The sequence below is a fragment of the Brassica napus genome, unplaced genomic scaffold (assembly GCF_020379485.1).
Source record: "Brassica napus cultivar Da-Ae unplaced genomic scaffold, Da-Ae ScsIHWf_2053;HRSCAF=2704, whole genome shotgun sequence".
Taxonomy (NCBI): Eukaryota; Viridiplantae; Streptophyta; class Magnoliopsida; order Brassicales; family Brassicaceae; genus Brassica; species Brassica napus.
In genome coordinates this window covers 17,809-28,001 of record NW_026015466.1, presented here as the reverse complement: position 1 = coordinate 28,001, position 10,193 = coordinate 17,809, and the positions used below count along the sequence as shown (strand labels likewise).

The following is a 10,193-nucleotide window of genomic DNA, read 5'->3' as shown; positions in this document are numbered from 1 at the left end:
TTTAATAAAAATTGATCCGATCCATCGGAAAGAAATTATATAATAACAACAAAAAATATTTTATATATATAAATAAAATGATCACATATATAAAAAAAACTATCGATAATATATACAAATAAACTCATCCTGCGCAAGGCGCAAATTTTATCCTAGCAGTTTTGTTATTTGGGATTCATCTTATGGGATTCATAAGACACGTTGTGATAAGATGATAGTTTAGTCTATTAAAATACTAGGGGTATTCCGGCGCTACGCGCCGGGTTTGTATATTTATTAATTTAATAAGTTGAACAGGGTTTGTTTGATTCATTTGATAGAAGTTAGTGGTAGTAATATAAAGAGGATACATTTGATCCATTTGATAGAAGTTAGTGGTACAAGTATAGATAGGATACATTTGATCCATTTTAATACGTGAGTATGAAGTTGTGAGAAAGAATAAATTTTAGAACTATGGAAAATAATTTGTTTTCAAAATTATTAGCAAAAGCCAAAAAGTTACAGCTGCCAGAATCTAACTGCCAGTCCAGTTCTGGAGCTATGCAATTTGGAGCAGGCTGATTTGGAGCAGCATCACTAACTCCTATTAATCAAGAGTTTAATCTCATAATCAAAAGAAGGAGAAATATTTGAAGGTGTACCAATTAATCAAACATCAGCATGTCAACCCAATGAGCTCCCCTTCTTTATTAATAAGTTGATATCATAAGTGATGATGATGATAGGTACCAATTTTCAATTAATTTCTACCTATTGCAGTTCATTTTTTGTGCTTTAAATTTGGCTAAAGATTCTTTGCTAGCGGTGTACTCAAGGCTTTTCATCAGAGCCATGGTTTTGGGAATATGCAATTGCTTCGGTGCTATCCTTTTCGAGAGTTTTTGATGACTTATGTCAACTGAGAGTCATAATTTCCTTCAAGTTATCTTACGACCTGGTTGTCTTTGTTAGTGATGTTGAAAGTGACGACGATGAGGATGACACTGAAGCTCTTAGGCTGAACTCGACCAGATAAAAAAAGAAAGAGTGGAGGAGAGGCTCAAGAAGGTATGTGTTCTTGTATGTGTTTTTGTGAGATGGCGTCATCTCATTGAAGCGTTTTTCTCTCATTCTACAATTATTCAGGCTTCACTTAGTGTGCATCGTCCCAATACGTTCAAAAACTTATTGAGTGAAGACTCGGTTTATGAGCTTAATACTTTTGATGTAACATAAAGCCCAACTTCCCCTTTACCGAGAGTCCTCATGTGCTATTCGTTTCATTGACCAAACTGTTTTCGTGGAGCTTGTGGAGCTTGCTGAAACGTTTGAACGGATCCCGAGGGAGAGCTTCAGGTTTCGGGATTACAAACAACTTATGGTATTATCCAACACGACTACTGATTTACCATGTTTGAATTCATTTCCCTCTTTTAAAACTTTTGCATATATTTATTTCACATATCACACTTGATAGCTTAGCACATATATTCATTTTGTAGATGTTGTTGGGCAAGTAAGGGGATTAGAACTACTTACAATGAAGAGACATAAAGTACACAACGCATGATGATCACCATAAGCATTGAAAGGTATATATATCTACTCAAAAAAATCATTTTCTTTTAAAGGTGAGCACACATAAGGTTTTACAGTCTGGACATGTCTAATCGTTAGACTCCCTGTCTTTGCAGTCACTCAAATGTTTGCCTAAGTGTTTTTGCCGATCTAGATAGGCTCCTTGATGCAAATTTGCTTTGGAGTTGTGATGAACCAAAGGTGGTGGTTGCCACAAACATCAATCCCAAGTTGCTGAGAGAACAAAACTGATTCCGTAAGTCAGAGGTGGGCGTTTGATTTTTGAAATTTTGTTGTTGAGTAAGTCAGCCGTGATTTCTCACAGAGTATATTTTTCTGTATTTATAAAATTTTAAAACTCCCATCTCAGTTAACCATACATAGTATGTGTAGAGATGATGACAGCTCCGCATTATTAAGATCTCTCAGATAATGGAAGTGTGCTTGAGATTAGTTCCACGATCCATTTGTTTAAGCTGCAAACACATATCGAGAGTGTTAGAAACAGGGGAACCATATAATTTATTGTGTAAGTTAGAAAGCAATATGAGTCGTACATTTAGGAGTAAAAATTCACTATATTAAATCTCGCCTAGGCTTCGCAAAGGTTCTTCAAAATCTCTTTGTAAACTATATTATCCTCTTTCGTTGGAACGTCAGCCTCCTCTAGCATCTTCAGAAAGAAATGTAATGCGTACGCTGCTCCAAGTGCTGTTGTCTCTATGTCCACTGGCCTCACCACCGGAGTTCCCATCAAATCAGCCCCATGTTTCAAAAGGACAAATGAGAGTAATGTTACAAAATAAACAACACATCATCAAGATTCATACGTGAGAAGAAGAGGATAAGTCATTACCTGAATATGCATAAGAAGGTTGTTGGCAGTGGCGCCACCATCAACTCTAAGCAAGAACTCCCCTTTCTCGTTATTTAGGGAGTCTAGCACATCTTTCACTTGGAAACACATGCTCTCCAGCACAGCCCTTGCAATGTGAGACTTGTTTGTGAATCTCGTGATTCCAATGCAGACACCACGAGCGTCTTCTCTCCACCAAGGCGCAAACAAACCGTTGAATGCTGGCACAAAGTACACTCCTCCGGTTGTTTCTACCATAGCCGCCAAATCTTCAATTTCACTGGCACTCTTAATAATCCCAAGACTATCTCTTAGCCACTGAACAGCAGCTCCAGCTATAACAATGGAACCCTCGAGAGCGTAATTTGTTTGTGCTTGAGGCCCAAGCTTGTAAGACAGTGTGGTTAGAAGTCCATGACCTGACTTGATGGGAACTTCTCCTGTGTTGAGAAGGATGAAAGGGCCAGTGTCGTAGGTACTCTTAGCCTCACCTTTTTTGCAAGCTTGTCCTAACATTGCAATGTGCTGGTCGCCAAGACATCCAGCGATCTTGATACTAGGAATGGGCCAGCCTTTGCAGATTTCTCCAATGACCTCCGTGTTGCTTACAATCTTGGTAAGATTTCAGCGGGAATGCCTAGAGTCTTGAGAGTGTCCTCGTCACAGCTCAGGGTTTTGAGGTTCATGAGCATTGTACGAGAAGCGTTGGTGACATCCGTGACGTGTAGACCTCCATTCACACCGCCGGTCATGTTCCAGATCAGCCATGTGTCAATTGTGCCAAAGATGGCATATCCTTTCTTGATAGCGTCTTTAACAGCATCTACGTTCTCCATTAGCCAGAGAAGCTTCATGGCAGAGAATTATGTGCTTATAGGCAATCCACAAGACTCAACGAAATGGGATCTTCCTCCTGATAGTTCCTTCTCTAGTCTCCTGTGAATATCATCCAAAAAAAAAATTTCATCAAAAACGAACTCCCTAAGAACAGAGGATTTTTATGACAAATGATTCAAGAAAACAAAAGAAGAAAGAGAGAGAGAGAGAGATTATGTATGTATGTACCTGCAGATGGAACTGGTGCGAGCATCCATACAGACGATAGCTTTGTGGAGAGGAAGTCCAGTGGATTTGCTCCAAACGATGGTGTCTCTCCTTGATCGGTAAGCCCAATGGCCTTCAAGCCACCGTCCACGTTGTGTCCATCGGCTGTGGCTTTGTCAAGAGGGTGGGGCATAACTACCAAGTTACAGAGTTAGAATCGACGCTTAAAGTCTGTGAATTACATTGTGGAGGTGGCAAGTGAAAGAGGAAGACTACGACGAACGGACGAACCCTAATACCTAATACCCGGATAGGTCTCTTAACGGGCTCAAGGTTTGGGCCAAACCTATCTATCGTACGGAAAACCCAGTTCGCATACGCTTTAATTAGAGAACCGCAAACGGAAAAAATCGCAAAAGCTTTGGTATTACGACACGTGTCGCGAAATGCCCCACCCTATAGGCTGAAGTGGCAGCAGGAGGTGAGAGAAAACTCCCCTTTATTGTTATAGATAGTAGGGTGAAGCCCAATGTTTATAACTATCTAATACATGTGTTGGCTAACTACATAATACAAAACCTACGAAACTGACTAATCTCGGGGTGGATAAAAAATCCAAATTCAAAAATCCGAACCGATGAATCCGTATCGAACCAAGCCCAACATAAATATCGAATATGATTTGTTTTATTGTATTTTGGGTTATGTGTGTTATATGAATCAAACTCGAACTCGAATGAATATCCAAAAACCTCATAAAATTCAAAAAAATACGTACAAAATCCGAACTTAATCCCAAATATATATATTTATCAAAATACTCTAAGATTTCATTAAATACCTAAATAAGTATCTTACATAAATAATTAACTCAGATACTTAGTTTAATATATTTTGGTATTATTTTTTCTTCTATATAGTCGAGTTTATCGGATTCAATATTAGATATGATAGGTTTATACATATTTTTGAGTTTTGTTCTCTAATTTCATTTTCTAATATTTTTTTATTTCATTTGTCAAAAATTAAACTAGAAACTACAAGAATCGTGACAATAAAATTTATCGTTTCAATTTTTTTTTATTTTGATAGTTATTGCACTGGATTTTTTTTAGGTTTTGGGTTTAACTAAGTCCAAAAAGTATTTTGGAACCAAAAACCCGATTAAGATTTGTTCAATGAATCAGTTACGTGAATTCTGAATCCTAAAACAACCCAAAATTATATTAGATTTAACAGGTTTTTAAAAATGTTACTAATCTCAAACCAAACTCGCACCAAACTTTTATAATACCTGAATAGGACTGAAATTCATAAACCCGAAAATCCGATTAAACCCGAACCAAAATCTGATTGAACCCATACCAAAACACGATAGGTTTCCCAAATACCCACCTTAGACAAATCTATAGAGTGACTTTTCTTTAAAAATCTGACGTGTGTCACCCGTTGAAGGAGTTGCTGAGATGGCTCATACAAAAATGACATCTTTCTACTATATATATATGGATATTTTATCTATATTATTAAAATATAAGTACAAAACAGAACTTCTCTATTTTAAGTATTTTACTACAACTTCTCCATTCCTTTTTGAACCAATTCTAACAACTTCATTTATTATCTTCACCATAATAATTATACATATTTATGAACTCTCTTTTCATATTTTTTATTAAACGTCTTTACATCATAATACAATTACATCGTAAATTATGTGTCTCATTTTCAATAAATTTTTATAGAAAAAATTGAAATTTTTTTTATATATAAAGACATATAAATATTAAAGTTATAATATAATTTGTGAAAATATATATAACTATAATAAGGCTTTTTTGGGTTATTCTATCAAATTTACTAAATTAATTGGTTAACCTACTTTATTTTAAGAAATATAAAGTTTTATTCATTTAAACTGTAAAATATAATAGTGAATTTATATAATATATAAATAAAATATAAATTAATCTGTCAATATATTATTTTACATACATTTTCATATTAATCCAATACGATAAATATATGATGAGAAATGTATGTGATACAGTTGATGGGTCAAAAAATAAAAAATACTAATATATATTATAAATTTATTGTGCTTAGAAATATTATATTTAAAATTATTTAATAAGGATAAATGTTAAAAATATATACCGTCATTTATACAAAGCAAATATTTATTTATACAAAAAAAAACACCCGAATAGATATATATGTGAGTCATGCATTAGTTAATTTTAAATAATTAGACTATTAGAAGCTTGACGAATAATCAATTCTTCCATCTCTCCTCTTTTGCCCTTACCTTTTATTTCATTTCTTTATTTTAGTTCATGAGATACTCATAACAATCCAGCCAATGGACATGCGGTTAGAGTATTCTCCTCCATTCATTTTATTTTTACCAGACTCTTTAACTTCACCACTTCTGACTTTTCGGTTTTAGAGATCTAAGATCAGTACGAATATTTAAAAAAAAAAACTGATTTGATTTTGGTTTAGTTCTTTTCTTTTGGTACGGTTCGGTTCTTCGATTTCAGATAAATGTACTTACACTTAAATCTAACATTAATAGAATAATAAAAATAAATTTGATTTGGTCCCTTAAACTTCTTAAATGATTGAGATTCTTTAGCTATTTTATAGGATAATTTTTACACATTTGGTAGAGCATAATATTTTCATCCTAAGTTTTAAGGAAAATCCTAAGTTTTAGGGAAAATCCTACGTTTTCTAATTTATCTTTGATATATCTCTTATTTTTTAAACTATATTTAAGATTATTTATTATTTTATTCAATATTGTTTAGCGAGACCCAGATAGTGTCTTCAAGCAAGCCATCATGATTATATTCCAGCATTTGTATGGGAAATTACTTTTAGAAGTCAGACTCTCTAGATAAATTTGACGTCTCAAAAACTTAGTTTTTCTCTACAAATTTAATAAAATTAGAAAATGGTATTGTAACATATTATTTAATTTAATTTTTGTATTTGAACTAAAAGTTTACGAGCATGATACGGATTAAAGTCTAGTAATACATAAATGGTATTATAAGCAAAAATATGTATTAACTAATAAGTAGATAACCTTTTATTTTCACTTTTTAAAATATCATAAAAATAAAATACTCAAAAACTTCAATGTAAATTGGACTTTGTGCAAAGAGACTTTAACAGAAAACGAACGTAAGGCTGGCTCGGGAAGAGGATTGGCCAACATAAATCTGTAACATTAACAACGGTTCCACAACATGCTTTCTTGAGCCCACCGAATCCGAAATGAAAATGAAAAATATTGCGTAGATATTGGCGGCATCCTTCTGTAATGTTCCTAAATGTGTTTTTACACCCTTCAGGATCTGTCGGCTGAGCATTCGGATATGACAAAGTCATTGCGAAAACAAGAACCATAATTAAAAAAGCAGTTCTCATCATCTTAGATTCCTTTTGATTAAGCAAATTAGAAATCAAAAGAATTTAGTTGATAGTGCTTGTGTGTCGATGATGATGATAGAGCCAATTTATACTTGTTTTATACAATCTTTTTTATTAGAAAGTCTAGATATGGGTATAGCCAAATAGGTATGTCTTTTATTTGTAGATTGAGTCATTTGACCTGTTCATGTAAATAAATAAATATGATCACGTTAGAGTTATTATTCATCTAACCCAGCCAATTAATTTATATTCTTTCTTATTAATCTTTTTGACCAGATTATTACACTTCATTACTTAGGGGGTGTATTGAAACTATGATTTTAAAAGATTTTGGAGTTGTTTTAAAACTCCCTGTTATTCAACTAAGGATTTTAAAAATTCTTTTCAAATCACCTGTTATTGAACATGATATTTATGTAAAATCATTTCAAACACTTGCAAATCTCCTATTATTCAATTAATCATTTATAAAACTTATATCAAATCCACTGTTATTGAAAAGTAAACATTATTTTGAAAGAAAAAGTTACGAATGTGATTTTGGGATACTTTTCATATATTATAGTTAAAAAGTGTTGCTCTAAAACTCCTACCTCTACATGTGTTATTTGGAGAGACTTCAAAATAAAAATAAAACATCTATCTAACGATGAACAAGAAAATATATACCAAAAAAAAAAGGACTGACGGCTACTTTGTATTTATCTAAGACGACGTCCAACGCATATGACTTGCAGCTTTGTCTCTTTGGTCCATTGGCAGATACCAAAAAATCAAAGTTCTGAACAGTTTCATCCATGGAGATCGGCTAAAATTCTATATATCTTCTTCCTATATATCACAATTATGTTCATCTTCTTTCTCTGTTATTCTTCTGTGATGGCTGCTGATGAAGACGACATAAGATGCTTACGAGGAACCCAGACCTCTATCACTGATCCTCAGGGAGTTCTTAAATCATGGAACTTTGCAAACACCACTCTTAGGTTCCTCTGCAGTTTTGTCGCCCTGTCTTGTTAAAACAATAAGGAGAACATCTAGTAGATGATAGGTTTGAGTATCAAAACCAGTAAGAGCAAAGAACAAGATGAAATACAATTACATTGATTGTAGAAATTGGTTACAAGAAACATGAGAGACTGTTAATGGAGTTATCTCACCTCCCCATGAAATGAATCAATGATCAACAAATTGATAGGACTCGGGAAAATGATCTCATACTTTCGGTTATGTTCGATTTCAAGGGTGTGAAATTTCTCAGAAGAAGAATTTGAAAGCGGATTTTGTTACATGACGGAGAAGAAAGCAATTCAACTTGTTTTTGTTCAGGCTCTCAAGAACTAGTATGAGCTTCTGTTTGTGTAGTTCCAGAGGAATAACAAGCCATAAGGATATTAGACATGTTCGATTTGGAAGGAGTTTGACTGTTGATACATGTCAGAGACGTGAAGTTCATCTTCTTAAATATGATTGGCAGTCACAAGACCTCACAAAATCACTTGAGTACTGGACCATCATAATCTGAAGAGGCAAGGTTCTCATCATTTTGTTTCTGGATTTCAATCACAGAAACCAACTGATTTTCCAGAACGTAAAGGAAGGATTAGCGTAGAGATGATCAGACACAACAACATATTTGGTTACGTGCAACTAAGAGAATTGCAGCTGGTCTTATCTCTGAGATTCAAGTCACAGAGGAAGATGGTAACAAAGAATGGGTGTTTCAAAGAGAAAGGTATCACGACGTGATACATTTTGAGTTGGTGAATTCTCTTAGGAGCTTTGGTTATACCACTAATCTCTCAGCTTGAGTTTGTAACGAGTTTGCCAACGAGATGCAGATCAATGGAGTTGTTGGAAATGAGTGTGTGTGGGATCCATGAGGCTTGTCAAAATGTTGGAATGTCAACTGGAGTACCTGGATAACGAGTTTGATTACATGGTAGATGTGGCAAAATTAAAGACTAAGCAAATCATCTAAAAACTCAGAAATTTTTTGAAAATAGTTTACCAAATCACCTGTATTTTTTATTTTTATTTTTAAACTTTAACTAAAATCACTCAAACAACTTCAAAACTCACTTAAATTCCACCAAAATTAAAACACTCCACAGCTCTTTAGAATCCTCAGTCCAATACACCCCCTTAGTCAAATATATAATAGAGAAAATGACTTTTTAGTCTTAACTCGAAAACATACCATTTAATTCCTGAACTCTTTGTCAAATAAGAAAAAACCTTAAACAATCGTTGACCAAGCCTATTTAACACTCTAATTAATCTTCCATTAATTTGTTTGACAGAAGTTAAATCACTAATCAATGTCAATTTGATAAAACGGAAAACCTAATCTAAACACGAAAAGTTCCAGTTCATCTTTCTTAAATTCCTAATTTTCATCTCTCTATTCACAAACATCTCTCAAGATCATTACCGAACATTACCAAACAATCAACGTAAACCATCTTAAAATTCATTACCATAGCTAGCCGTCGGCATTCAGTTCCGGTTCAGTTCCAATTTGGTTCTCTGGTTCTAGAAGTTTAAAATATGTTAGATTATATAGAAAGTTTTTTTCGGTTTGGTTCAGTTATTTTGGTTTTTGGTTCAGTTCGGATATCAAAGTCGAGCAGACTTATATCCAAAGTAATATCGGATCCCATTCAGTTCTGGTTTGGTTTCGATTTTTGGTTAATTTGGGTTAAAAAGTAAAAGATATCAGGGGTTTTCACATTAAATATCAAAAAAAATTGGGTTTTCAGATAAAAAATTGTATAAGTCAGATAATTTAAGTATTTTGGATAAAAAGTATTCTATTAATTCATTTTTGGGTATTTCGACTTGTAAATATTATTTTTATATTATTTGATTATTTTAATACTAAATATAGTTAATATTTATAAATATATAAATTATATTATAGATATTTGGGTACCCATTCGGTTCTAGGTTTGGTTCCGACTTTTGGTTTTAGAAATATATGATCCACTAGTATAATTGATAGGATCTAATTCAACCTTCGGTTCCGGATAAATATCAAAATACATTTCCTTGTAATGAAGTAAATGGTACTCAAATTCTAGATCATTTCCTTTCTAAAAGACAGTGTCGTAGACAAGTGTTCTTAATTTTTGTTTATGTGGATCTGTAGATGTAGTAGGTGTTTTGATTTTGATATCTTATAACATACCCAACAGCTCTTTGTCCCTTCTTTTGAGGGATTTTTCATTACAATATGTTCTTATCTTCACGAATTTTGAAAGGGTGAATAAACACTCTCAAATTTAAA

The 10,193-nt window shown here is 33.4% G+C and overlaps 1 long non-coding RNA gene and 1 pseudogene across 1 annotated transcript; one reads left to right on the top strand and one right to left on the bottom strand.

Moving 5' to 3' along the window:
- Positions 1-559: 559 nt before the first annotated feature.
- Positions 560-2,714, top strand: LOC125599895. Its single transcript, XR_007333532.1, has 3 exons — positions 560-1,050; positions 1,129-1,574; positions 1,677-2,714. It is a non-coding gene; the product is annotated as an uncharacterized LOC125599895 (long non-coding RNA).
- LOC125599894 lies at positions 2,153-3,708 on the bottom strand (annotated as a pseudogene).
- Positions 3,709-10,193: the final 6,485 nt, after the last annotated feature.